Source organism: Pinus tabuliformis, chromosome 2_2 (assembly GCF_031772625.1).
Source record: "Pinus tabuliformis cultivar Carrire ecotype Pingquan chromosome 2_2, CPIR1, whole genome shotgun sequence".
Taxonomy (NCBI): Eukaryota; Viridiplantae; Streptophyta; class Pinopsida; order Pinales; family Pinaceae; genus Pinus; species Pinus tabuliformis.
In genome coordinates, this window is record NC_142300.1 from 999204628 (window position 1) to 999228376 (window position 23749).

General features: G+C 36.7%; 1 non-coding gene across 1 annotated transcript; it reads left to right on the forward strand.

Moving 5' to 3' along the window:
- Positions 1-21215: 21215 nt before the first annotated feature.
- TRNAK-UUU (transfer RNA lysine (anticodon UUU)) lies at positions 21216-21287 on the forward strand. The gene has a single exon. It is a non-coding gene; the product is annotated as a tRNA-Lys (tRNA).
- Positions 21288-23749: the final 2462 nt, after the last annotated feature.

The following is a 23749-nucleotide window of genomic DNA, read 5'->3' on the forward strand; positions in this document are numbered from 1 at the left end:
TCTAAAATTTAGTATTTAATATTTTTTAAATTTATGTTAAAAGTGGTAGCTTTGTAATGTGAAGTAAAGAATATCACAAAAGTTTAAGATATAGTATTTAATATTTTTTAGAATTCATATTAAAATGAGTAATAGCTCTGTGATGTAAAGTGAGGAATATCAGGAAAATCTAAGATCTACCATTTAATATTTTTTTAAAATTGTATTGAAAGTGGTAACTCTATAATGTAAAGTGAGAAATATTTTGTTAAAAATTGCATTTTAAGTAATTGAGAGGATTTAATGATATATATAAGTATAATCTTGAAATATGTTGCATTATATACCTTTTCCTTAAATTAAATAATAATAAAAAAAAAATTTAAGTTTTATATTTTTATTGATATGATTATATTTTTAAGCAATTTCTGAGTATGTGGCCATTTGTATTGATATGGTCTATTATGGAGAAAGAGCGAATCATTCACAAAATTTCTTAAATATTTAATATTTGTTAACGATTTAATGTTCAATTTGAATACATTACCAAACATGAATATTGATTCTTGAGGTTAGGAGAGTGATTGAAACGACAGCGTGGGGGAGCTCAAGCCAGTTATATATATATAATATTTTTTAATTTTAAAATATTACAAAAATATTATAATTTTTGATATATATATATATAAGAATGAGATATAATTTCTGTTTTCTATTTTGACCATAAATTATGGTTTTGGTTTTAGAAGAGCAAATGCTTTCTTAGATTTTTTAAATAAAGTAATATAAATGAATTTTATTAATGTCTAATAAATAATTATTAGGTGAAATAGCAAATAATTTTATTTAACTTACATTAAAAAATAAAATATTATTTTAGAATTTAATTTTTTTTTTTTTATTATAAAAAAGTAATATAAAGATTTTTTTAAGAGATTTTTGGAATAAACTAATCTAAATTAATATTATTATTTTTAATGTATAATTATTGTAAATAATATATATATATATATATATATATATATATATATATATTATTGGCATATTTTGATGAGGCAACTTTGTCTAGAGGTGGTTGTGGTGGAGGGATTGTTCTCTTCCTACAGGAAAATCACTCTTTCAACATCCAGAGTGAGTTAGGCAAGGGTTCAAACAACTATGCATAAACTCTAAGCCTTGAGCTTCTTTTCATATTTTCCATTGAAAAAGAATGTAGCCAATTACAATTTTTTGTTGTTACATGGCAAGTTACTAAGAAGATAGGTGACACTGTTACAAAATATTTCCACAAGCCCTTCATAGAGGGTTGGAAATAGTAAGGATAAATCTTCCATGATGAATGTCTCCTTTTTGTTTTTTTTTGAGAGGCTTTATATGAGATAGTTTTCCTAAAAAAGAAAAAAAAACCTCTTGTCAGTATTGTATACAACGACATAGTTTTTAGTTTCTACACATTTGTCAATAATCTGGACAAAACCGACTAAACAGAATTTACTTAAATGATAAAATTTATGATAAGTAAAGTTGATCATCATCACTTAATATGAGTTGACTCAACACTCTTATTTAAATAAAATCACACTAGAAATTATCTCAGTTTTTGTATTTGAAGAAAAGGTTCTCACATGTTTAGATATTGCAAAGGACCAAAAAGAACTTTGAATATTATTTACAAAAAATCCAATTTTGAGAATTAAATATTATTTGCAAGAAATCCAATATTTATTCATATGATTATCAAAGCTATAATACTAGATGATATGTTTTCAAATACAAATAATTTTAATCTCATATCTTTTATTTTTTTTCTATGTGATTCATAAAGTATGCTATAAAATATTTAAAAAATTGAACTCATAACTTCTCAATAATAAAAGTGTTACTGGATTAAAAAAAAATTAAACTTTAACTTTCCAATAGTAAAAGTACTATTAGATAAAATCAATTGAACAAAATTATACATTTTACTTATCAAAAAATATTATTTTTAATTTTTTAAATTAATTATATAAATTACAATAAAAAACATTTAAATTTTACAATATTTATAAACCATTTATTATTAAATATTTCTAAATTCAAGATATTATTTAATTACTTTAAATAAAAATACGACAATAATGTTAAATGACCATATTTACTTTTCATTTCCAAACTCCTCAAAACTTTAATTTTTCCTATAAAAACATAACATGCGGTTGTCATTCAAAGAAATGTATATGAACGCAAGTACATTTTTTCCTAACTTTAATTTTTCCTATAAAAACATAACATGCGGTTGTCATTCAAAGAAATGTATATGAACGCAAGTACATTTTTTCCTATATTTAAATTTGACAATGGGTAAGGAGCACATATCATGGGATTTGATTTGCAAAACATTCTAATAGAACATTAACTTTATTATTAAATTAATATGCTATGATTTATGATTAGTGTTTTTATCAATATTTATATGTATAAAATTATTGATAAGTTTATATGTTTGAAATAATTTGTATGAGTGTTTAGCCATTTGTATTGATACCGTTGGTTGTGGAGAAAAGCCAAATTGTTCACAGTATTTCTCTAATTTTTTTGTATTTTTCTAGGTATAGTTGGTTGGGAGAAAGGCGAAATCTTTTATAGGATTCTTTTAAGATTTTTGTATTTTTATAAGTGGTAGGCTTCATATTTTTTTACTGGTCTATTCATTTTAAAATTTTTATTTATAAAACAAAAAGCACTCAGTTTTATGTGTTTTTTAAATATTTACTGGTCTATTCATTTTAAGAGTTTTATTTATAAAACAAAAAGGCACAACATGTTGTTGAAATGAAATACACTGCAGAATAGGAAATTTCTATAAAAATAGAAATGGAAATGGTCATAGTCATACGTGAATGACTTACTTAACGCAATTGAATCCCAAAATGATATCTAATATAATGCATTGCGTAAACCCCCATACTTAAAATTCAAGAAGAGTGAAGGGATCTCTACTTGAAAGGTTCATGAGGCACAATAATTGCTAAGGTTTTGCAAATGGGGTAGCAAGCTAAGTGAGCTTGATTCTGAAGAAAACTCCACAGTTAAGCGCACTTGAGCCAGAGGTGATCTAGGTTGGGTGACCTCCTGGGAAGTCCTGGTTACTGGGTGCAAGCCCCGATAGTGATGATTGACACTATGTGATTCATTTCACTAGTTTCAATCCCACTTCTTCACCCCTGTGAGCATCACCCGATGCAATGAGTTCTAAGTGAACTATTCAAAAATCATGAGAAATTAGTCAGTTACGACTACCTCTCATGGAAATGGTCATACGTGAATGACTTACTTAACGCGGTTGAATCCCAAAATGATATCTAACATAATGCACTGCGTAAACCCCCATACTTAAAATTCAAAAAGAGTGAAGGGATCTCTACTTGAATGGTTCATGAGGCACAATACTTGCTAAGGTTTTGCAAATGGGGTAGCAAGCTAAGTGGGCTTGATTGTGGGGAAATCTCCACAGTTAAGCGCGCTTGAGCCAGAGGCGATCTGGGATGGGTGACCTCCCGGGAAGTCCTGGTTACTGGGTGCAAGCCATGGAAGTGATGATTGACGCTATGTGATTCATTTCTCTAGGTTCAATCCCACTTCTTCACCCCTGTAAGCATCACCTGATCCAATGAGTGCTAAGTGAACTATTCAAAAATCATGAGAAATTAGTCAGTTACGACTACCTCTCATGGAAATGGTCATACGTGAATGACTTACTTAATGCAGTTCAATCCCAAAATGATATCTAATATAATGCACTGTGTAAACCCCCATACTTAAAATATAAATGAATATTATTAATGTGCAATGAATAATTAGTAAGTAACTCTCTTCAAATTACATAAGATTGTTTATAATGATTTTTTTGAAGAGAATTTTAAAAGTCATATAAAGTTTTTTTATAAAAGAAAACAAACATTGGAATAAAGTAATATAAATTATTATTATTAATATTTAATGGATTATATATATATATATATATATATATATATATATATACACTTGATGTGGCATATTTGCATGGAGGTTGGACATGTTTTAAACATCTATGTAGAAATTCTAAGCTTTAAGTTTTTCCTCTTATTTGTTATTAAAAAAATGTCATCACTTACATATTTTTGGTGATTCCATGATCACCATTAATTGGTTTAATAATATTCAAAGATGTCGTGTGCACACACTGGTTTCTATTTTAGAAGAGGTTGTGTTGGAATAACAATTGGAAAAATTAATTCAATTTGTATTAGGAATATTGTACATATAAATACAATGTTGAAATAATTGGATTCCGTTTAAAGGGTTTCCTGGAATTTAGTAACTAATTACATAATGCACCATAACCCTAATGGACTAGGTGTCCAACATTCCACCCCTTAATCCGAAGGGGTGTATATGAGAGTCCAAGAATAGAGCTAAAATACAAAGAAGTATAACAACTAATGGTTGAATGTTATCTCTAAAATGGCGGTTGAAGAAAAAACCACAAACCAAAAGGTGGGAGAACTCAAAGTCTCAACCACTGGTGGTTTAAGGATGACCACCAACTTTGGAACTAAAGCTTGAAGCAGCTCCTGGAACAACTCCAAATTTGGCTAGAAGTTGAAGTCTTATTCTAGAGGAAGTGTTCCTAATGTCATAAAAAAGGAGACCTTCATCCTAGAAAAGGGTGGTCTCAACCTATAGAAAAAGAAGAAGAACCTCAACCTAAAAAGGGAGGTCTCAACTTGTGGTGGTTTAAGGAAGGTCACTAGCCAAAGGCATGTTCATGGGGCATTACTCTGTCTCTAGCTACAACTATGGATCTGGCTATGGCTGTCTCTGGATGTACGCTCAAGTAGCAGGTTTGGGTTGTGGCTCAGGCTCACTTGATAAATTTCAAAGCTGTTAACTGATCATCAATAACTCCCATGTTAGATACAAGGTGGGAAGATGAAGAAACCTTCATTGCAATACTAATCAATACTCGAGAAAAAATTATGTGGTATGACCAGTATATCTTCTTGGTTGTTGAAGACCATTGCTAAGAAGCGATCCATCTAAGGTAAATCTTCGTTCTTGTAGGAGTTTTGTTTCTATAACATTTGTCTTAATGATGAGTGTTGTAGAGCTATAAAAAGGGTCTCTTTCACCTCTAATTACCTCACATTAATATGTCAATCCGGAAGCGTTTTATTATTTCAAAGAGTATCTCAGTCTGAGGCTATCATTTGCCAGAGTAATGCTAGTAGTACAACGTTTAGAAATACAAGAGTAAACGGATGCTTGTCTACAACTAAGCTACTTCAAAAGAGTAAATCACACACTCAGCAAACTAGGCAACTTATCAGTCAAGGGTTCGGTAGCGATAACCCATCCCTTTGGAAATTGATGGAAAGGAAATTAGAGAGCAGACCACGGATTTGGGAACCAGGCAGTAAATGCCGAGGCTTACTACAACCTTAGATCGTCTCCCACACTAAAACAACAAATGCCAGGAAATGGAATGGCAAATAAGAAAATGGAACGGAAATAAGAAATCGAATCAGCAAATCTGTAATGGAACAACAATTCTGAAATGGAATAGCAGCTAAACAACTAAGTCTCACAAGCAGTAATTAAACTTAATCTACTAACTCAAATGCATTAATCGTAATCAAACAACAATCTTTCACTCTTAAGGCAAATCAAACAACACACACTAATGGAACAACACTGATTACTGATAAGTTATGGAACAGCGCTTGGAAACCATATACACACACAACACACGTAACTAGTAATCTGATCTAAGCATCAGTCCCAATTAAAAGGAATACGAATGCATTTCAAAATGGAACAACATTGATTCTGAATCCTACAATCGTAAAGAACACAACTTTCAAGATGAATCCTATAACATGAATGTACAACACAAAAGCTCTGTGATAAGATAGTAACAATACTCAGTTAAGACTAATAATATTCAATCAACTCTGAAAGGAACAGTAATATGATGCAGAGTCAATACAATAGTTTTGTTCGTAGAAATCTTAATGAATTAAACTTAACAGAGCATGTGATGTAAACTTATAAAGCATATCAGATTACCAAATAACGATGATAAGCAAACCACGCAGAAATCAAATCGTAATAATACAGGAGCAAGTGTCCTCCAGGGTCGGGCCCTTAGCCTCCAGGGGTACACCGCTTGAGGTTAATCCAGATGCAAAGATGAAATAATCACCAAGTTTGTATTAATGCATGAAACAAAATTACAATGAACCAGTTCTTATCGAGACTCGATGATCAAAGTTTTGATCTTAACAGAAATTACATAAACGCATAATCATGTCGAACTCCTCCGAGCTAACAATGCTGTCCCTTTTATATGGGTGATGGCGGAGATGTCTAAGTATAAAAATAGATAAAGCAGCGATCCCTCAGGATCAAGGATCCTGAGGGATTCGCCGAACCGTTAATCCTTAATCATCTCTTTTCCCTCCTGCGCCGAGCTAGTGTCTTCACCTCCTTTTCAGGGTCGATTTGCTTTGATCTACTTAGCCTTGTTTGAATTCGGTCTCCTGTCAAAGGGACAGCGACTACCTCGTCCTTGTCCTTTCCTTTGGAAAAACAACTTCTCATTTTCACCCCTTCCTGCACAAGGGAATGACAATTGTCAGTGGTTAAGTCTTGCATATTAATCTCACATGTTTTGTTATAATTCTTTATCGTTTTCCCAGTTCATGATGCAAAAAGGTTTACAAGTTCTACTGAAAAGCCATTGAAATGATCATAAAAAAACATACCTTTTTAGTACTCCACACACCCCCTTGCTTACCCTGTTTCATGCCCTCATGAAAACGTTGTAGTTGACATGCAAGGCAGTGAGAGAATAGGCTGGAGAAGGAATCTCATGCGAAGGCCTACAGCCATGATGAGTAACTAGGTAGTCAAAGAAATGGCCTGTTTGACCCTCAGGCATCTCATACAGGGCTTGGTATCCGGGTGCAGGGTGCCAAATAATTGGACTCCGGAACCTATATCCTAACCAGGATGGCCCTGCTCTCAGAATGCTTTCACCATAAAGGTGCAAACGATTGGCAGCTAATTTAAAATTCTCATACTTAAACGGTTCCCTGAGCTGGATATTCGGATTAGAGATTTGATACCGAAATTTAGCTGCATCAATGGCAAGGTATTTGATAGAAAGAAAGTATTCTAATCCTTGTCGAATGAGTGCCACATGCATGGGTCCTAATGTTTCAATGACACCCGGAGTCTTCATGAGGTTTCTATATGCTTTCCACAACTGTACTGGGTTCCTAGGCTCAGCCCTTACCCACAAATCTAGGCCGTTTTCTTGCCTCTGGAAAGTATTATAGGCTTTGAGCCATTTAATCTGATTAACCCCGAATGAGATGAATTCCTGCAATTGGATGTCTCCAACAAAGGGGCCAGGGTTCAACTCAGTCTAATGGTCTAGTACAAGGTTATGCAAATAGAATTCGCACAACAGTCTCTGGACTTTCACCCCGTAGTGTTTACAACAGTCTATAAAGTCATTGACAGTGTTAATTTGTATGGGAGCACCTGCTTTAACAACTTTTATTTTTAATTGCAGATACCGTTCTAGTAAAAACAGGGCATAATTTTTGGCAGGGGCCCTACATGCTAAGAGGTCATTGTATAAAGAACACAAGGTATCCATCTGCTTGACAACAATATCTAGCCTACGAGTTACCCTTGCAACTTTCTCTTGTTCCTTCCGCCAACCTTCAAAGGCCTGGCTTTCAGATTGATTGACGTTCCTAAGTTGCTGCTGTAGCTCTTCATATTTTTCGCGAGGGACCGTTTGCTCTCTAAGATTTTCTGCTTCTTGTTGAGCTTGCTTCAACCCCTTTCTCAAGGTTACTGTTTTTGGATCTCTTCTCCATGCAGCAGTGGAGGCCGAGAGTTTTACCTGAACTTTCTTATTGTGTTTCTTTGAGTTCAGAACCCTTATCACCCTCGAGGGTGGTGCCTCCGTCTGAATTTCCTTGTCACAGGTCATCATATCATCCATTTCTATTTTAACGTGGATATCAGTCTGTTGTTGTTCCTTTTCAAATGGAACAGTAGTCCGTTCTTCAGCATCATTTGGAACAGCAGCTGGATTTTCAACAGGGTTTTGAACAGCAAGACGAATTCTGATCCTCTGCCTTTTTGCCTTGCGGGGTTTTGCTGGAGTGGTTACCTTTTTCTTTCCTGCAATCTTTCTTACCCTCTGCCTTGCTTTCAGGATCCTAATTTGCTGGTGGAGCTGGGCTATTATGCTCAATAATCTCTACTATTCCTTTCGCAATTCTTTAATTTCCAAAATTTTGTTAGAAGGAACAACAGGCTGTCTGCTGCGGCCTGGGCCGTGACTAGTCCCTGGGTCTTCCTCCTGGAGTGTTTCTTCATTGTTCTGCTCTGGCTGTTCTGAGGTAGGAACCCTAACTGGTTCTGTCAATTCTTGGGCAACTTCCTTTTCTGCCCCTGCTTCCTTTAGAATTTCTTCCAGTGTCTTAGGAATGGATTGTTCCTGTTCAGTATCTCTTATTTTTTCTTCCTCATGAACAGGCAGATTTTCTTCTTCTGCCTCTTTTGCATGTGGTTTTTCAGGTGCATTTTCCTCCTGGGATTGTCATGGAGGTGTGATGGACTGGAAGGTTGGCCATATTCACCCATATTGGCCAAGACTTCGGCCAATTAATCTTCTCCTACTGGGTCCTGTGGTGGGCTACCTTCCTGCTGTCCCATTTCCTCCTCCTGCTTGGATTGTTCGGCTTCTGTTTCAGAATGCTCAGCTTTTGTTTCAGACTGCTCAGCTTCTGCTTCATTTTCTTCTTCGGATTACTTGGCCTCTTCTCCAGATTGCTCGGCCTCTTCTTTCTCTTCTCCATCAGATTGCTCGACCTCTTCTTTTGGCCGTGAGGGTTGCTCATCTTCAATTTCTACTGGCTGGTTAGTGTTTTCCTGGAGTTGTTCCAGCCTCCCTCGTATTCGTGCTAACTGGACCGATTTCCTGCATTTTTCTGGCCATTCGAGTGTACCGGTGGCATGCTTACGCTTTGCCGATTCCTTGCGTTTTTTTCGACGCTCGGATGTACTAGCGACATGTTTCTATTTTGCTAATTCTCTGCGTTTTTCTGGACGCTTAGGTGTGCTGGTGGCATGCTTACGTTTTGGGGATGGTGCTGTCAAACCCCCTTCAATCATTGCAATTAGCTCTTTCCAGCTGCTCTGCTGCTGGGTGAGGCTATGACTTACAGTTAATCGAATTAACCCATGGTGACTAACGACTGACTCTACATGCTGTGCCTTTTTTAAGCTCCGTGCAACGTCATGAAGTAACGAATTCAAAAGTGCAGGTAAATTTACAGAGCATTTCTGTTTTAGAACAGTTAAGAGTTTAAGATGTCATGGTCTTATCACTTCTTTTCTACCCTCGCAGGTGATGTAACTTTGCACGGTTCTTGCCAATTTTGCCCAAGGCTCTCCTAGCGTTGCTGGCAGAATTCCCTTTCCTTTAAATTCCAAGCTCTCGCCCTCGTCATGGAAGATTTCTATAATCTTCTGCAATCTCTCCTTTTTCAACGTCCATATAGGTCCGGTGGTTGGTAGTCCTGAGACTTCTGCGATTATGTCATCGGTGACTATTATCTGTCTCCCCCTTAATGTGGAGTAATCCTCCTGCAAATTTTGTAGGAATTCAATTACCACTGTCTCATTAGACTCCTGCAAGCGGTTGAGATAAGTCAGCCACCCTGCTCTTGCCAGGATTTCCCGGGCAGCAATGGAGACTGTCAACACCTGCGGTTCCCTTCGGATCGCTCTACCTCCCATGGTTTCACTGTGAATTCTCAATGGAACAACAACTGTTTGTGCTGTTTGAAACACAGAGAGGGTAATAGACGCAAGACTTGTTTGGAAAAACAGAGTATACAACAGAAATGACTTATGAACAGCAATTCGTGTAACAAAAATAAAAATAGCATGCCATTAAGCCGTGCCATACCCTAGTACACAACTTTCCCGAATAGTGAGCTGACACGTAATCCAGGGAATAATGAGGTTAACCTCCCCCCCGCAATGTGATAGGCTGTCCCAGCTGTCAAATAAAGGAGCAACACCCGATCTGAAACAGAGTCATAAAGGAACAGCGTATGAAAATATGCCATGTTTAGAAAAACAACAAATTACCGAAATCGAGGCGTAAAGTTGGATCGCGTATTACGTAAGAGGCTGCTGTGATATGATGCGAGGCTGAGAGGAGAGGACATCTTTCGTACTTTCTAAATCTCCTGCGGTCATTGTCAATTACTTCTGCCATGATTGGTGATAATAGATTTGCATGCGCTATATATAATTCAGGAAATGATATATGATCAATTATCAAGGTGTAAGAAACAAAAGGGTATTCATAACTCACCTATTGGTGTAAATAATGTGACTTTGATACCATTAACAGTGCTCTGCTGCCGACAGGTGTCCATAACCTTGGCAGAGTTGTTTATTTCACCCATGGAACCATGATCCTTTGTGTATATGTTAGGGAGTGTAATGTCAAAATGTAGGCCATTATGCTGGCTTGGTAACCAGTTAACCATAATGCCATTCACGAGGAAGGAGCGAAAAGTGGGTAGGCCAGCTCGTGATGAGACCTCCTATTCCAAGGTTTGTTTATTTGATATACCTTTTGGACCATATCCCTGGTGTGGTGGCCATAGTGGGAATGCCACTTCACGTTTGTCCTCATGATCATGGTAGGCTGGCTCTTGATGAGACCCCCTATCCTGCATTTGACAACTTTATAAGTCATATTTACTTCTTTTTTTTTTCAAGTACCTTCCCTTTTTGTACACAAGGGGTGGTTCAGCACTCCTTAAGAGTAGGAATGGTGGAAGAAGTCTTAACATCTCAATAGGAAGATATAAACCCTTTGTTCTTATCCCTGAATAACAATCAAAGAGGAAAAAAAAGGGTCGTCATGATAAAGATGAACAGCCATAGCAGAATTAGTAGAACAGTGACAACAAAAGATGATAAATAAGTGTGTCCTTCCTTTTGTCCTCTTACCAATGCAGAGCCTTATAAAGATAGCGATTTATGATTAGCAGATTTCAGTATGTTGAGATTTTGTATCCATTGCATAAATGCATAGCTGTATTCTAAAAGACTTGAAAGAACAGGAGCAATAAGCATCCTTAATTTAGATCAGCAAAAGGGACAAGGTGCTTCATAAGGAGAGAAAAAGCATGCAAGTGATGTTCTTTGGGGAAAGGACCAAGAGGAGACCTCAAAATAGCAGAAAGTGCAAATGTCGTTCCTTTGAAAAAGGAACAGCAGAACATTCCAATGCCGTTCCTTTGAAAAAGGAACAACAAAATAAAAAATAACACAAAAATATGCTGTTCCTTTGGAAAAGGAACAGCAAACACACGGAGATGCCGTTCCTTTTGAAAAAGGAACAGAAAAATCAAAATATGCGGTTCCTTTGGAAAAGGAACAACAAACACATGGAAATGTCGTTCCTTTTGAAAAAGGAACAACAAAAATCGAAATGTTGTTCCTTTAGAAAAGGAACAGCAGAACAGGCAAATGTCGTTCCTTTGGAAAAGGAACAACACAAAATCAAGAATGTTGTTCCTTTGGAAAAGGAACAACAGAAAATCAAGGATGTTGTTCCTTTGGAAAAGGAACAACAGAAAATCAAGGATGTTGTTCCTTTGGAAAAGGAAGAGCATAAAATCAAGGATGCTGTCCTTTAAAAAAGGAACATCAGAAAATCAAGGATTGTGTTCCTTTAGAACACACAAATGCCATTCCTTTGGAAAAGGAACGGAAAAAATCGAAAATGTTGTTCTTTTGAAAAAAAGGAACAACAAAAATGACAGGAAAACATTAATTCAAACATATGTACAAAAAACGACTCAAAGAAAAGAACTTATGTACAAATTGTAAAAAGAAATGAATTCCTTAATGAATTACAGGTGAGGAAGACTTCTCTTCCTCTCCCAGAATCTCCATATCAGTGTCTCGGCGTAGCTGCTGGCAGAAGGACTCCCGAGTGAGTGGTTTGCGATAGAGACGAACTCGGTGGCCATTTACCTTGAAGGCATATCCAGAACCGTCAATAGTGATTAGAGTAAGGGTCCCATTATCATGTACCTTTTGGATTTCGTATGGTCCCAACCAACGAGTCTAGAGTTTCCCAGGGAAGTCCTGAAACCTGGAATCGTACAACAGAGCCCAGTCTCCCTCGTGGAAGACTTTGTTTTTAATGAGGGCATCATGCCATTTAGCCCGCTGCTGTTGGATCAGGGCAGTATTTTGAAGTGCAGAGAGCCTAATTTCGTCCAACTCATTGATCTATTGCAATCGATTAATTTGTGCCTCGCTTAAATCTAAGCCAACTTCCTGTGTTGTCCATAATGTTTGGATTTCGAATTCTATAGGGAAAATGGGTTGTTTTCCAAACACTAATTGATAAGGTGAGTAACCAGTGGTGCTTCTCCGTATTGTTCTGTAAGCCCAGAGTGCTTCAGGTAATCTGGCAGCCCAATCACGTCTATGGGATGCAATAGTTTTTGTTAAAATTGCTTCTATTATTTTATTGCTGCTTTCTACCTGTCCATTCGCCTGTGGGTGGTATGGAGTAGTGATTTTATGCTGGACGTGATAATTGTTGAGTGTTGCAGCTAATCTATTCCCAGCAAATTGTGGTCCACCGTCTGTAATTATTTCTCTTGGAAGACCATAACGTACAAATAGATGGAAGAGGAACTGTATGACAGAGTCCTCTGTAGCTCTAGGCAATGCTTCTGCTTCAACCCATTTGGTGACATATTCTGTTGCCACCAAAATATATGTTTTCTGATTTGATGATGGGTTGATAGGTCCAACGAAATCAAGAGCCCATCGCTCGAATGGTTCAATGACTAACTGTGGTTTCAGAGGCATCTCGTCAGATTGACCAGGACATCCTGCTCGCTGGCAGCTGTCACAGGCTTGGACAAATTTCTTTGCATCTTTGAAAATCATGGGCCAGTAATACCTTGTCTGCAGCACTTTATGTCCAGTTCTGCGCTCAGCGAAATGTCCACCACATGGTCCATCATGACAGGCTTTCAAAATGTCAAAGATTTCATCTTCGCGAACACATCTCCTGATATGCATTTCTGCCCATGTGTGAAACAAATAGCACCCAATCCACGAGAATCAAGCACTCTTTTGAGCAATCTGTTTGCGTTCATTAGGGGTTAGGTGTTTTGGTAGTTTACCTACTGCAAGGTAATTGGCAACATCAGCATACCAGGGTGTTTGAACAACAACAGCAAACAGATGCTCGTCTGGAAATTGATCTTCAACTGCTGCTGCATCGATTGGCTTTGGCATTCTTGAGAGAAAATCAGCTACCGGGTTTTCTTTGCCAGGTCGATCCTTGATTGTGATATCAAATTCCTGCAATAGAATCAGCCATCTAGTTATTCTGTCGTTTGTGACAGGCTTATTTGCTAAATATTTTATGGCAGAATGATCTGTATACAAGATAAAAAGATATCCAGTAATGTAATGTCTAAACTTATTGACAGCATGTATTATAGCTAGGAATTCGTTTTTAGTGACAGTGTAATTTAATTCAGCAGGGGATAAATTTTTGCTGATATAAAAAATAGCATATGGTTTTTTATCCTCTTCCTGCCCAAGGACTGCTCCAATGGCTGTGTCTGAGGCATCAGATGATATCTGGAATGGCAAATCCAAATTTGGTCCTCGAAGGACTGTGGCTGTGGATACGAGCTTCTTCAGATATTTGAAAGCACGTTCACATTTTTCTGTCCAAAGAAAATCAACGTTACCAGTTCGTGCATACAGAGGTGCAGCAATGTGCGAATAATGTTCTATAAATCGCCTATAATAACAAGAAAATCAAGAAAACTGCGTACCTCCGTTTGAGTAGTAGGAGTGGGAATAAGCAAAAGTATTTGGATTTTGGTCGGGTCTACTTGAATGCCAGCTGTTGAAACATAGTGTCCTAGGATAAGTCCTTCAGTCATCATCATATAGCATTTTTTGTGACTTAAGAAAATCCTGGTAGCAATGCAGCGTTGTAGGACTTTTTCTAGGGTGTCTAATGCTGGATCAAAATCATCTCCATATGGTGTAATGTCATCCATGTATACTTCAAGTCCATCATTTATTAAATCTACAAAAATACTAAAGATAGCCCTTTGGAATGTGACAGGAGCATTACATAAGCCAAAAGGTAGAACTCGATAGGCAAATGTTCCCCAAGGACAAGTAAAAGTAGTTTTGTCTGGGTCTTCAGGGGCAATCTGAATTTGATTGTATCCACTGAAGCCATCCAGGAAAGAAAAGAATTTCTTTCCTGCTAGAGTATCTAATACTTGGTCTATGAATGGGAGAGGAAAGTGGTCTTTTTGTGTTGCTTTATTTAACTCCCTGTAATCCACATAGATTCTCCATTTCCCATTCTTTTTTGGTACCACCACAAGCAGAGAGACCCATTTACTATCAGAGATAGGATAAATAAAATTGACATCTAAAAGTTTTTGAAGTTCAGCTTTTACCACATCTTTTAGATGAGGATTAAGTTTTCTTTGAGGTTGATGAATGGGTTTGGCATCCTTTTCTATATAAATGTAGTGTGTACATAACTGGGGGTCAATTCCTTTCATATCAGGGTAATCCCATGCAAATTCTTCTTTATATTTTGTTAGCAACTGGATGAGCTTCATTTCTTGTTCAGGTGTGAGGTTGGCATTAATGTTTAAGGTTTTTCCGGGTTCAATTTCCACAATTTTATTATGTGCAACAGAAGTAACAGTTATTGTTTGATCATGTGTATCTTTCAGAGGATCTTCTTCTAGTTCATTATCAAATGCTGCTTCTATCATGTGACACTGTGTGCAAGATCTAGTTTGGCTAATAAAATTATTAATGGCATCATCTTCTGTTTGGTTTTTAAAATCAACTGCCTCTTGTATAGTTAATGGAGATCTAATGTTATCAGTAAGGTATGATACAAGGTGCTTATTAGTTTTAATTATTGTGACACTTGGCTGCATTGGAGGATATAGAACTAAATTCTTAATATTTGGCCCTTTGGTTATGGTCATATTTCCTTGTGGGCAGCCAATGTAAGCATCGGCAGTGGCAAGCCAAGGTCTACCTAAAATCAGCGGGTGTCCATCAAGTCGGGTTTTTGAATTGATTATCAGGAAATCGGTTGGGTATTCCTAGGAATCAACAGAGACCATGACATCATGTAGAGTACCCTCCGGCCTAACCACAGATCCGTCAGCCAATTCTAGCAAAGTAGAGGTGGGTTCTATAGATGTAATGCCGAGCTTTTGGCAAGTAGTGTTTGTTAAAATATTAATTGCAGCTCCTAGATCAACTAAGGCATTAGACATGGTCTAACCATAAATTTGAACAGTTACAATTGGATTTCCTGGGTCTTGATATTTAATGGGTGTTTCTTTCCCTGATAGTAAATCAGATAAAGTGCCGACTACTTGGACTCTTGGATTATTTGTTATATTCCTCCTGGGTTTCTTTATGCACAATTCTTTGATAGTTTTTGCGTATATGAGAATGTCTTGAATGGCTTGGAGGAATGGAATTTTTATGTACAGGCTTTGTAATTCTCTCAGAATGTCAAAATCAGGATATTGTAAAGGTCGAGGTATGACTAATCATTCTGGGAACGGAGGAGAGGATGTGGTTGCTTGATTATGAGTCTGCTGCTTATTCACATCCTCTTGTTGTAACAGGTGTTCTCTTGGTAACTGATCTTCAATATGAACTGTTTTATCTCCCTCAGTTTCAATAATACGTCCAGATCTTAACTGAAGATCATTACACTCCCTCAGGTCGGGTCCTATTTCTGGTGATTCTATAATTTGGAGAGATTGGACCGGTCTGTTATTTGGATTGGGGTTGGGTTGGGCTGGGAGTTGTGGTCTTAGATTAGACTGGGGATTTTGTTGTAAGGCTGGTAGTGTAGGTTGAGGGAGTGGAATAGTTCCTACTGGCTGATGCATCGGTCTCTGCCAGTTTGTCTACCAGGCTAAACTTTGTGAAGTAGGGGGAGTCCATTGTGGAGGGTATGGGCTACTTTGCCAATATGGTGGAGTGTAAGGGAAATTCGGCCAACCAGATTGGCTTGCCTGATTCAGCCACGGGTTTGAAGAAGGAAACGACTGTGGTGACCAGTTTGGAAACGGAGGTTGGGATTGACTTTGCCACATATTATATTGTTGAGCATTATATTGTGGGAGCTGAAAAGAAGAAGTTGGGTCTGAAAACATACCAGATTGTCTCGGCTGCCACTGACGGCGCTGGTTGATCAAGTACACCGATTTTGGTTCTTCTTCCGCTTCCTTATATACCGCTTTCAACCCAGGAAGTGAGGGGCAGCTCTCCGTAATGTGGTCTTTTGTACAGATGGCACATGTTTGGACTATATCCAGTGGAAATTCCTTGTGACTATGCTTTTTCCTGCATCGGGGACAGAAGATCGCCAAATTATGTTCTGCCTCCATTTGCTTTTGTTTAGCCTGCATAATATCAAGTTGTGTAGTTAGTGTCCCCAGAATATCAGTTTTAAAATTTTCCAATAAATTTCCAATTTCTACCCGTGTTACTCCTTCTGTTGAAATTTTATTATCTCTTACAAATCGATCATGTTCTGCCGGTTTTACTCTTGTGCTACCTCTCGAGCTCCTGATACATAAATCAATAATGTCAGCAAAATTCTCTTGATAAATATCCCCTTTTCCCATGATGTTTAATGTTTCGATCCATTGTTCCTTCATGCCCCTTATCAATGCAGTTTTTAACACATTATCAGGTAAAGGTAGTGATGCATAAGGAGATCTTTGTAGATTGTACTGGAAACGTTCCACATACTCCTCTAATGTTTCATTCGGTCTAGCTGTCATTTGGAATATTTCGTCCTTCAGTTCTCTAGACCTGCAATAATCCTGATATTTTTTTAGGAAGGATTCTTTCATTTGATCCCAGTTATTTATAACCCCACCACCTAATCCCATGAACCATCTTAAAGCAGCCCCTTTTAATGTAGAGGGAAATAATTTCAGTTTCTGGGGGTCAGTGGTGTAATCATATCCCCTGCACAACACATCAAATTCAAATAAAAATGCATCTGGGTCTTCTGATGTGAGACCGTGAAATGTAGGGATATGTTGAAGAGGGATTGCTTTCATAGGCGCATTTGCTGCAGAATCCACTATAGGGTATTGTAATGTAGAGGTTTGAGTGTTTGGCTGATTTTGAGCCATAGGGTCGAATATATGCCAATAACCTTCTGGGATATCTAGGAGGGTATTCCTAGGTTGAGAGGGAATGGCTTTGACAGGAATAGTTTTAATAACACTTCCTCTATCTGGGATAATGAGAATGCCTGATGTCTGAGGGGATTGGGTTCCTTCAACAATGATTTTTGCAGCACTCCCCTTGTCTGGGCTATTTAATGGCTGATTTGTTCCAATAGGAGATCTTGGTTCCTCGGTTTCCCCTGTTTCTCCTTCTCCTTCACAAAGATTGCTGAAATTCCCTTCCTGCAATAGTTCTGGAGTAGAATTTTCAATTTCTTGAAAGTCCTGCTCTTTAGTTTGACTATGCACCTCAGCAAAGGCTACAGATGGTGATCCTGTGGCCTGAAGGGAACTAGTAGGCTGCTTAGAAATGATTTTCCTGGGTCCTACTGATGGCTGAGATTCTGCTTTCTTGTAGATTTCGTCTATGAAGGTCATTCGACCAAGGGTCACCGGCCCCTTAGCTTTTTCAGGCTTGGATGGAGGTTTGGTATTTTTTTCTGGTTTTTTCTGCTTAGTCATGCACTCAAATGAACTACTAAATTCTATTCAAACAAAGCAACAACAAATCTATTAGGAAAGCGAACAAAGGAGCAAGGCTTTTACATACTCCGTATGCAGGTTCTTACCTTCCGTTTTTAAAATCCAACTCTTCCCTAGCAGGTTCGTACACTACTCTGCAAAAAGGACAAATGACTACACTCTTTCCCCGGCAACGACGCCAAATATAGAGCTATAAAAAGGGTCTCTTTCACCTCTAATTACCTCACATTAATATGTCAATCCGGGAGCGTTTTATTATTTCAAAGAGTGTCTCAGTCTGAGGCTATCATTTGTCAGAGTAATGCTAGTAGTACAACGTTCAAAAATACAAGAGTAAACGGATGCTTGTCTACAACTAAGCTACTTCAAAAGAGTAAATCACACACTCAGCAAACTAGGCAACTTATCAGTCAAGGGTTCGGTAGCGATAACCCATCCCTTTGGAAACTGATGGAAAGGAAATTAGAGAACAGACCACGGATCTGGGAACCAGACAGTAAATGCCGAGGCTCACTACAGCCTTAGATCGTCTCCCACACCAAAACAACAAATGCTAGGAAATGGAACGACAAATAAGAAAATGGAACGACAAATAAGAAATCGAACAGCAAGTCTGTAATGGAACAACAATTCTGAAATGGAACAGTAGCTAAACAACTAAGTCTCACAAGCAGTAATAAAACTTAATCTACTAACTCAAATGCATTAATCGTAATCAAACAACAATCTTTCACTCTTAAGGCAAATCAAACAACACACACTAATGGAACAACACTGATTACTGATAAGTTATGGAACAGCGCTTGGAAACCATATACACACATAACACACGTAACTAGTAATCTGATCTAAGCATCAGTCCCAATTAAAAGGAATATGAATGCATTTCAAAATGGAACAACATTGCTTCTGAATCCAACAATTGTAAAGAACACAACTTTCAAGATGAATCCTGTAACATGAATGTACAACACAAAAGCTCTGTGATAAGATAGTAACAATACTCAGTTAAGACTAATAATATTCAATCAACTCTGAAAGGAACATTAATATGATGCAGAGTCAATACAATAGTTTTGTTCATAGAAATCTTAATGAATTAAACTTAACAGAGCATGTGATGTAAACTTATAAAGCATATTAGATTACCAAATAATGACGATAAGAAAACCATGCAGAAATCAAATCGTAATAATACAGGAGCAAGTGTCCTCTAGGGTCGGGCCCTTAGCCTCTAGGGGTACACCGCTTGAGGTTAATCCAGATGCAGAGATGAAATAATCACCAAGTTTGTATTAATGCATGAAACAAAATTACAATGAACCAGTTCTTATCGAGACTTGATGATCAAGGTTTTGATCTTAACAGAAATTACATAAAAGCATAATCATGTAGAACTCCTCCGAGCTAACAATGTTGTCCCTTTTATATGGGTGACGACGGAGATGTCAAAGTATAAAAATAGATAAAGCAGCAATCCCTCAGGATCAAGGATCCTGAGGGATTCGCCGAACCGTTAATCCTTAATCATCTCTTTTCCCTCCTACGCCGAGCTGGTGTCTTCACCTCCTTTTCAGGGCCGATTTGCTTTGATCTACTTAGCCTTGTTTGCATTCGGTCTCCCGTCAAAGGGACAACAGTTACCTCGTCCTTGTCCTTTCCTTTGGAACAACAACTCCTCGTTTTCACCCCTTCCTGCACGAGGGAATGACAATTGTCAGCGGTTAAGTCTTGCATATTAATCTCACATGTTTTGTTATAATTCTTTATCGTTTTCCCAGTTCATGATGCAAAAATGTTTACAAGTTCTACTGAAAAGCCACTGAAATGATCATAAAAAACATACCTTTTTAGTACTCCACAAGTGTGCTTACCAAAATTCTCACAACGATGAAGATCAAAACATTGATCTTTAATATGGCTAACTCGATCACAAAGTTGGCATTTGACAATCTGTGGTTGTTATGCAACAAGAGAAAGTGAAGATGGATCGTCTTGAAGTAATCCAATGCTGCGAAACTAGCTGGGCTTGGAGTATTCTGGAATATGAAAGGACAAATCCTTGTCATATCTGAGACCAATTCTATTCTTATTGTTCACAACTTCTTCCCAAGGTTTGATGAAGGTCTAAGAAATGGGAGGTTGAACCTTCACATCTACATGCAATTCCTCTCCTAAAATGGCTCCATTATTTTGATCAATCTTCGACTCCTTATGGGAGTTAGGCTCAAATAAAGGGTTGTTTTGAACAAGAACTAATTCATAATTACAACTCATTTTTGTAGTTCATCTCATTGTAGTTGAGACTCAAGTTGGAGAAACTCAACTGTCTCTTGAGCATGATGCAAATAGATTATGATATCAGCAAGAGTGACTTGGTTGATAATCACTGTTTCCTCAACAATAGAAAATACGAGTTTGTTTAATTACTCTAAAACACTATTAGTTTGAGCCATTTTACAATAACTTATCTTCAAAAAATAAAATGTATTGACTTTAATCGAAAATGCACTCGCCTACAATCATTAGAGAAATTTTGAGGTTTAAAATGGGCCTCAAAACAAAAATGTATAACCAAAATAAACTTTATAAGAATTAATAGGATTCAAGATGATGTCAACCATGGGGGATGATTCACCATTTTTGGAGTAAAAAAGTAAAAAGAATAAAAAATAAAAAATTTTAAAAGCTGTTTTTTTCAACTTGTATTTTCGACTTATCTCCCTATGGATTTACTCAAATTTTGAGCGGGATAACTCGTTGGAAGAAAAATTTAATTCTTCATCCAAGGAGTACCCATTTTTCATACTTTCGATGGATCCTGCTACACAGAAAATGATAAATACATGAAAAACGTGATTACAATAACATTTTTTCATATATTTCTCATATTTCGTGTAGTGAGATGTATCGAAAGTATGCAACATGGGTACTATTTGGATGAGGAATTAAATTCCACATCCAACGAGTGCTCCCGCTCAAAATTTGAATAAAATCATAGGGATATAAGTCGAAAATATGTGTGGAAAAAATAAAAAGGGATATAAGTCGAAAATATGAGTGGAAAAAATAATTTTATTTTTTCCCTATAAAATTTGATGATGTAATCTAATCTTATTTTATTATTCCTACTATTATTTTATAAAAAAAAGTTTGTAGTGATAAAGTGCACTCTTTAGGGTATTAAAGGTTCCCATCATATAGGATGGGACAGCCACCGCCGGAGGTGTTCTCAGAATCAGGTGTTCATGCTGAAGGCTCAGGTGTTCAGGCCGAAGGCTCAAGTGTTGGTGCCACAAGCTCAGGTCTTATCAGGATCATTCGAGGCATGTAGCTCAGTGGTAGAGCATTGGGCTTTTAACCTAATGGTCGCATGTTCGAGTCCTGCTATGCCCAACTGCCACACTGAGCGTGGATGACCCAACATAAATGGATATACATATAAAGGCCTATTTTAGACCACAAAATTTCTCTAATGGTAAAATCTCGCTTACAATGCAAAATTTGACAAGTATGAGATGGATTGTAGAGAGTGAAGACAAGCCTAATGAATGTCTTCAAAATGAATTTGAATATCCTCTTGTGATCAAGGCACTAAAATTGGATACTGAAGGATGAAAAGAAGGTACCGTAACATCCAAATATTCAACCCTTCTCAGACAATTGAAACTATGTTAATACAATCACCATAGGGTGACATCTGCAGTAAAATCATCATTCAGCGTCCACGTACTAACGAACTCTGATTTATAGCGTATAACAACAATAGTTCCATGCTTGCACTGGTTATATACTTGTCTCAGTTGTCGTTCTCTTAAACTTGAGATCCCCGTAGTGTCATGAACACTAAGATCATTGAAAATGATTACATTTGTTCATTCAAAACCTAAAAATATTCACGACTGAACTCATATTCCATTTTGAGAGAATTTCTACAGGAAAATGCACCAAGAGGATGTCTCTGGGCTAGGTGCAATAACTTTATAAATGAAAACTTCAATTCACATTAAACAATTATAGTTCCACTGAACCATCTCTTTAATTAATTAGACAGGCACCAAAACAAAATTCATGCCACCAACAAGCAATAATGAGTGCAACATTGGAAACAACAATCCCTCTCCAACAACCAAACTATTAGAGACATAAAATCAAGCCCTAAACACCATGCTTATTTTGGCACAAATGCATACATCCATAATGAGCGATCTCAAACAGGAAATTATTTTGATCCCTTCACTACCTCTGCTACTATGACTTAGATGCCTTCATAACGACATATAATAATTACAACTGAATGAACATATGGATTTGAAAAAGTTTGCCAATGGATACATAAATCTAATGCATATGCTAGGCAGCAAGACATCAAATCAAAGATGTGTATGCAGTAAAAATTCAAAGTATAATTTCATGCATATACACTATTGAAGACCAAAATTGTCTCTTTTTGACCACCTTCTTACACTCCATTCTCCTTCTTTTATACTCTAATAAATCTAATTAAGCATCAGTCTACAAGGTTCATGGCAATAAGGGTACTTAAACAATTTTTATTTCATAAGTTTCATTGTTCTTTATTATTTAACTCAATATTTGCATAAGCTACTTTATTGCACCAATTTTGCAACTAATGATTGATTCTGCAGCATAGTTGAAGGTTCGATGGGTTTCGAAACTCCATTCGAGGAACTAGACATATGGGCAGGTGGCTAATAGATGACATAATGATATTTACCTATTTTCATGATCTGGATTGATGATAAGAACATCACAAAGGCTCAGTCAACGCAGAAGTCAACCAGCGAAGAAGGAGCCGAAGGCGAACCAGGCGAGCGAGAAAATTAATGGAAGCATATATTTAGCCTCATGATTTTCTTCTCCGATAGAAAATAATGAGGAAATCATGAGATATTATATTCTTGTGTTATTTTTAGTCTCTGTCGAGTAGGATAGGCTCATAAATATCTAAAAAAAATTTGATAGAGGTTAGAAATCTACCTCTCGACATGATAAACACAAGCTTGCATATTGTTTGGAAAAGTCCATTTACAGTTATAAAAACTCTGTTTTGTTTGATACCCTTGTTGTGCGTTATCTCAATGCGTATATAATCATTTGAAGAAGTCATGTTGTTACCTACATCTCATAGGAGAGCCCCCTGGAGTTGTAAGGTTTTATCACTTTCAATTAACATTTCAATCCTGCATTTTATGTAGTGTTTAATTTGTTCATCTAACTATCCAATTTTGATTTTGAATGAATGTTTAGGGTTTCAATCAGGATTTGTTTAATCATTTTGTTGTAGGATGAATGAGTGAAGTCGAGATCTCTTATGCACATGAACAGTAGTATGATAGAGTGTGGATTCATTTAGGATTTGCAATATAATTTGAGTTACATCTGAGTTAAATTACATTTGAGTAAATAAGATTTCAATTTCCAGTTAGTATGATTATAGAGTTAATTTCTCTTTTTTTGTCAGAGTGATCTAGATTTAATTTCATTATTTAGTTAAGCACGTGTGATATTTATTTATGTAAGTGTGATCTTTCTTTAGAACAAGTGTGATAATTTTAGTTTCAATTTTCAAGTGTGACATTTATTTCAAGAAAAGTGTGATATTTATTTCAAGCAAGTGTGATGTTTCTTTCAAGTAAAGTGTGATATTTCTTTTAAGCAAGTGTAATAATTTTTATTTCATTTTTGTTAAAGAGTGACATATTTACTTTCATGTAAGAGTGACAGTTGTTAGAGAGAACATGTGCATCTCGATATCTCAATTTAATCTAGGAATTGCTTGAATAATAAGGACTCCTAGTACAAACAGTGCACATACATTTCATTGGTATACTAGC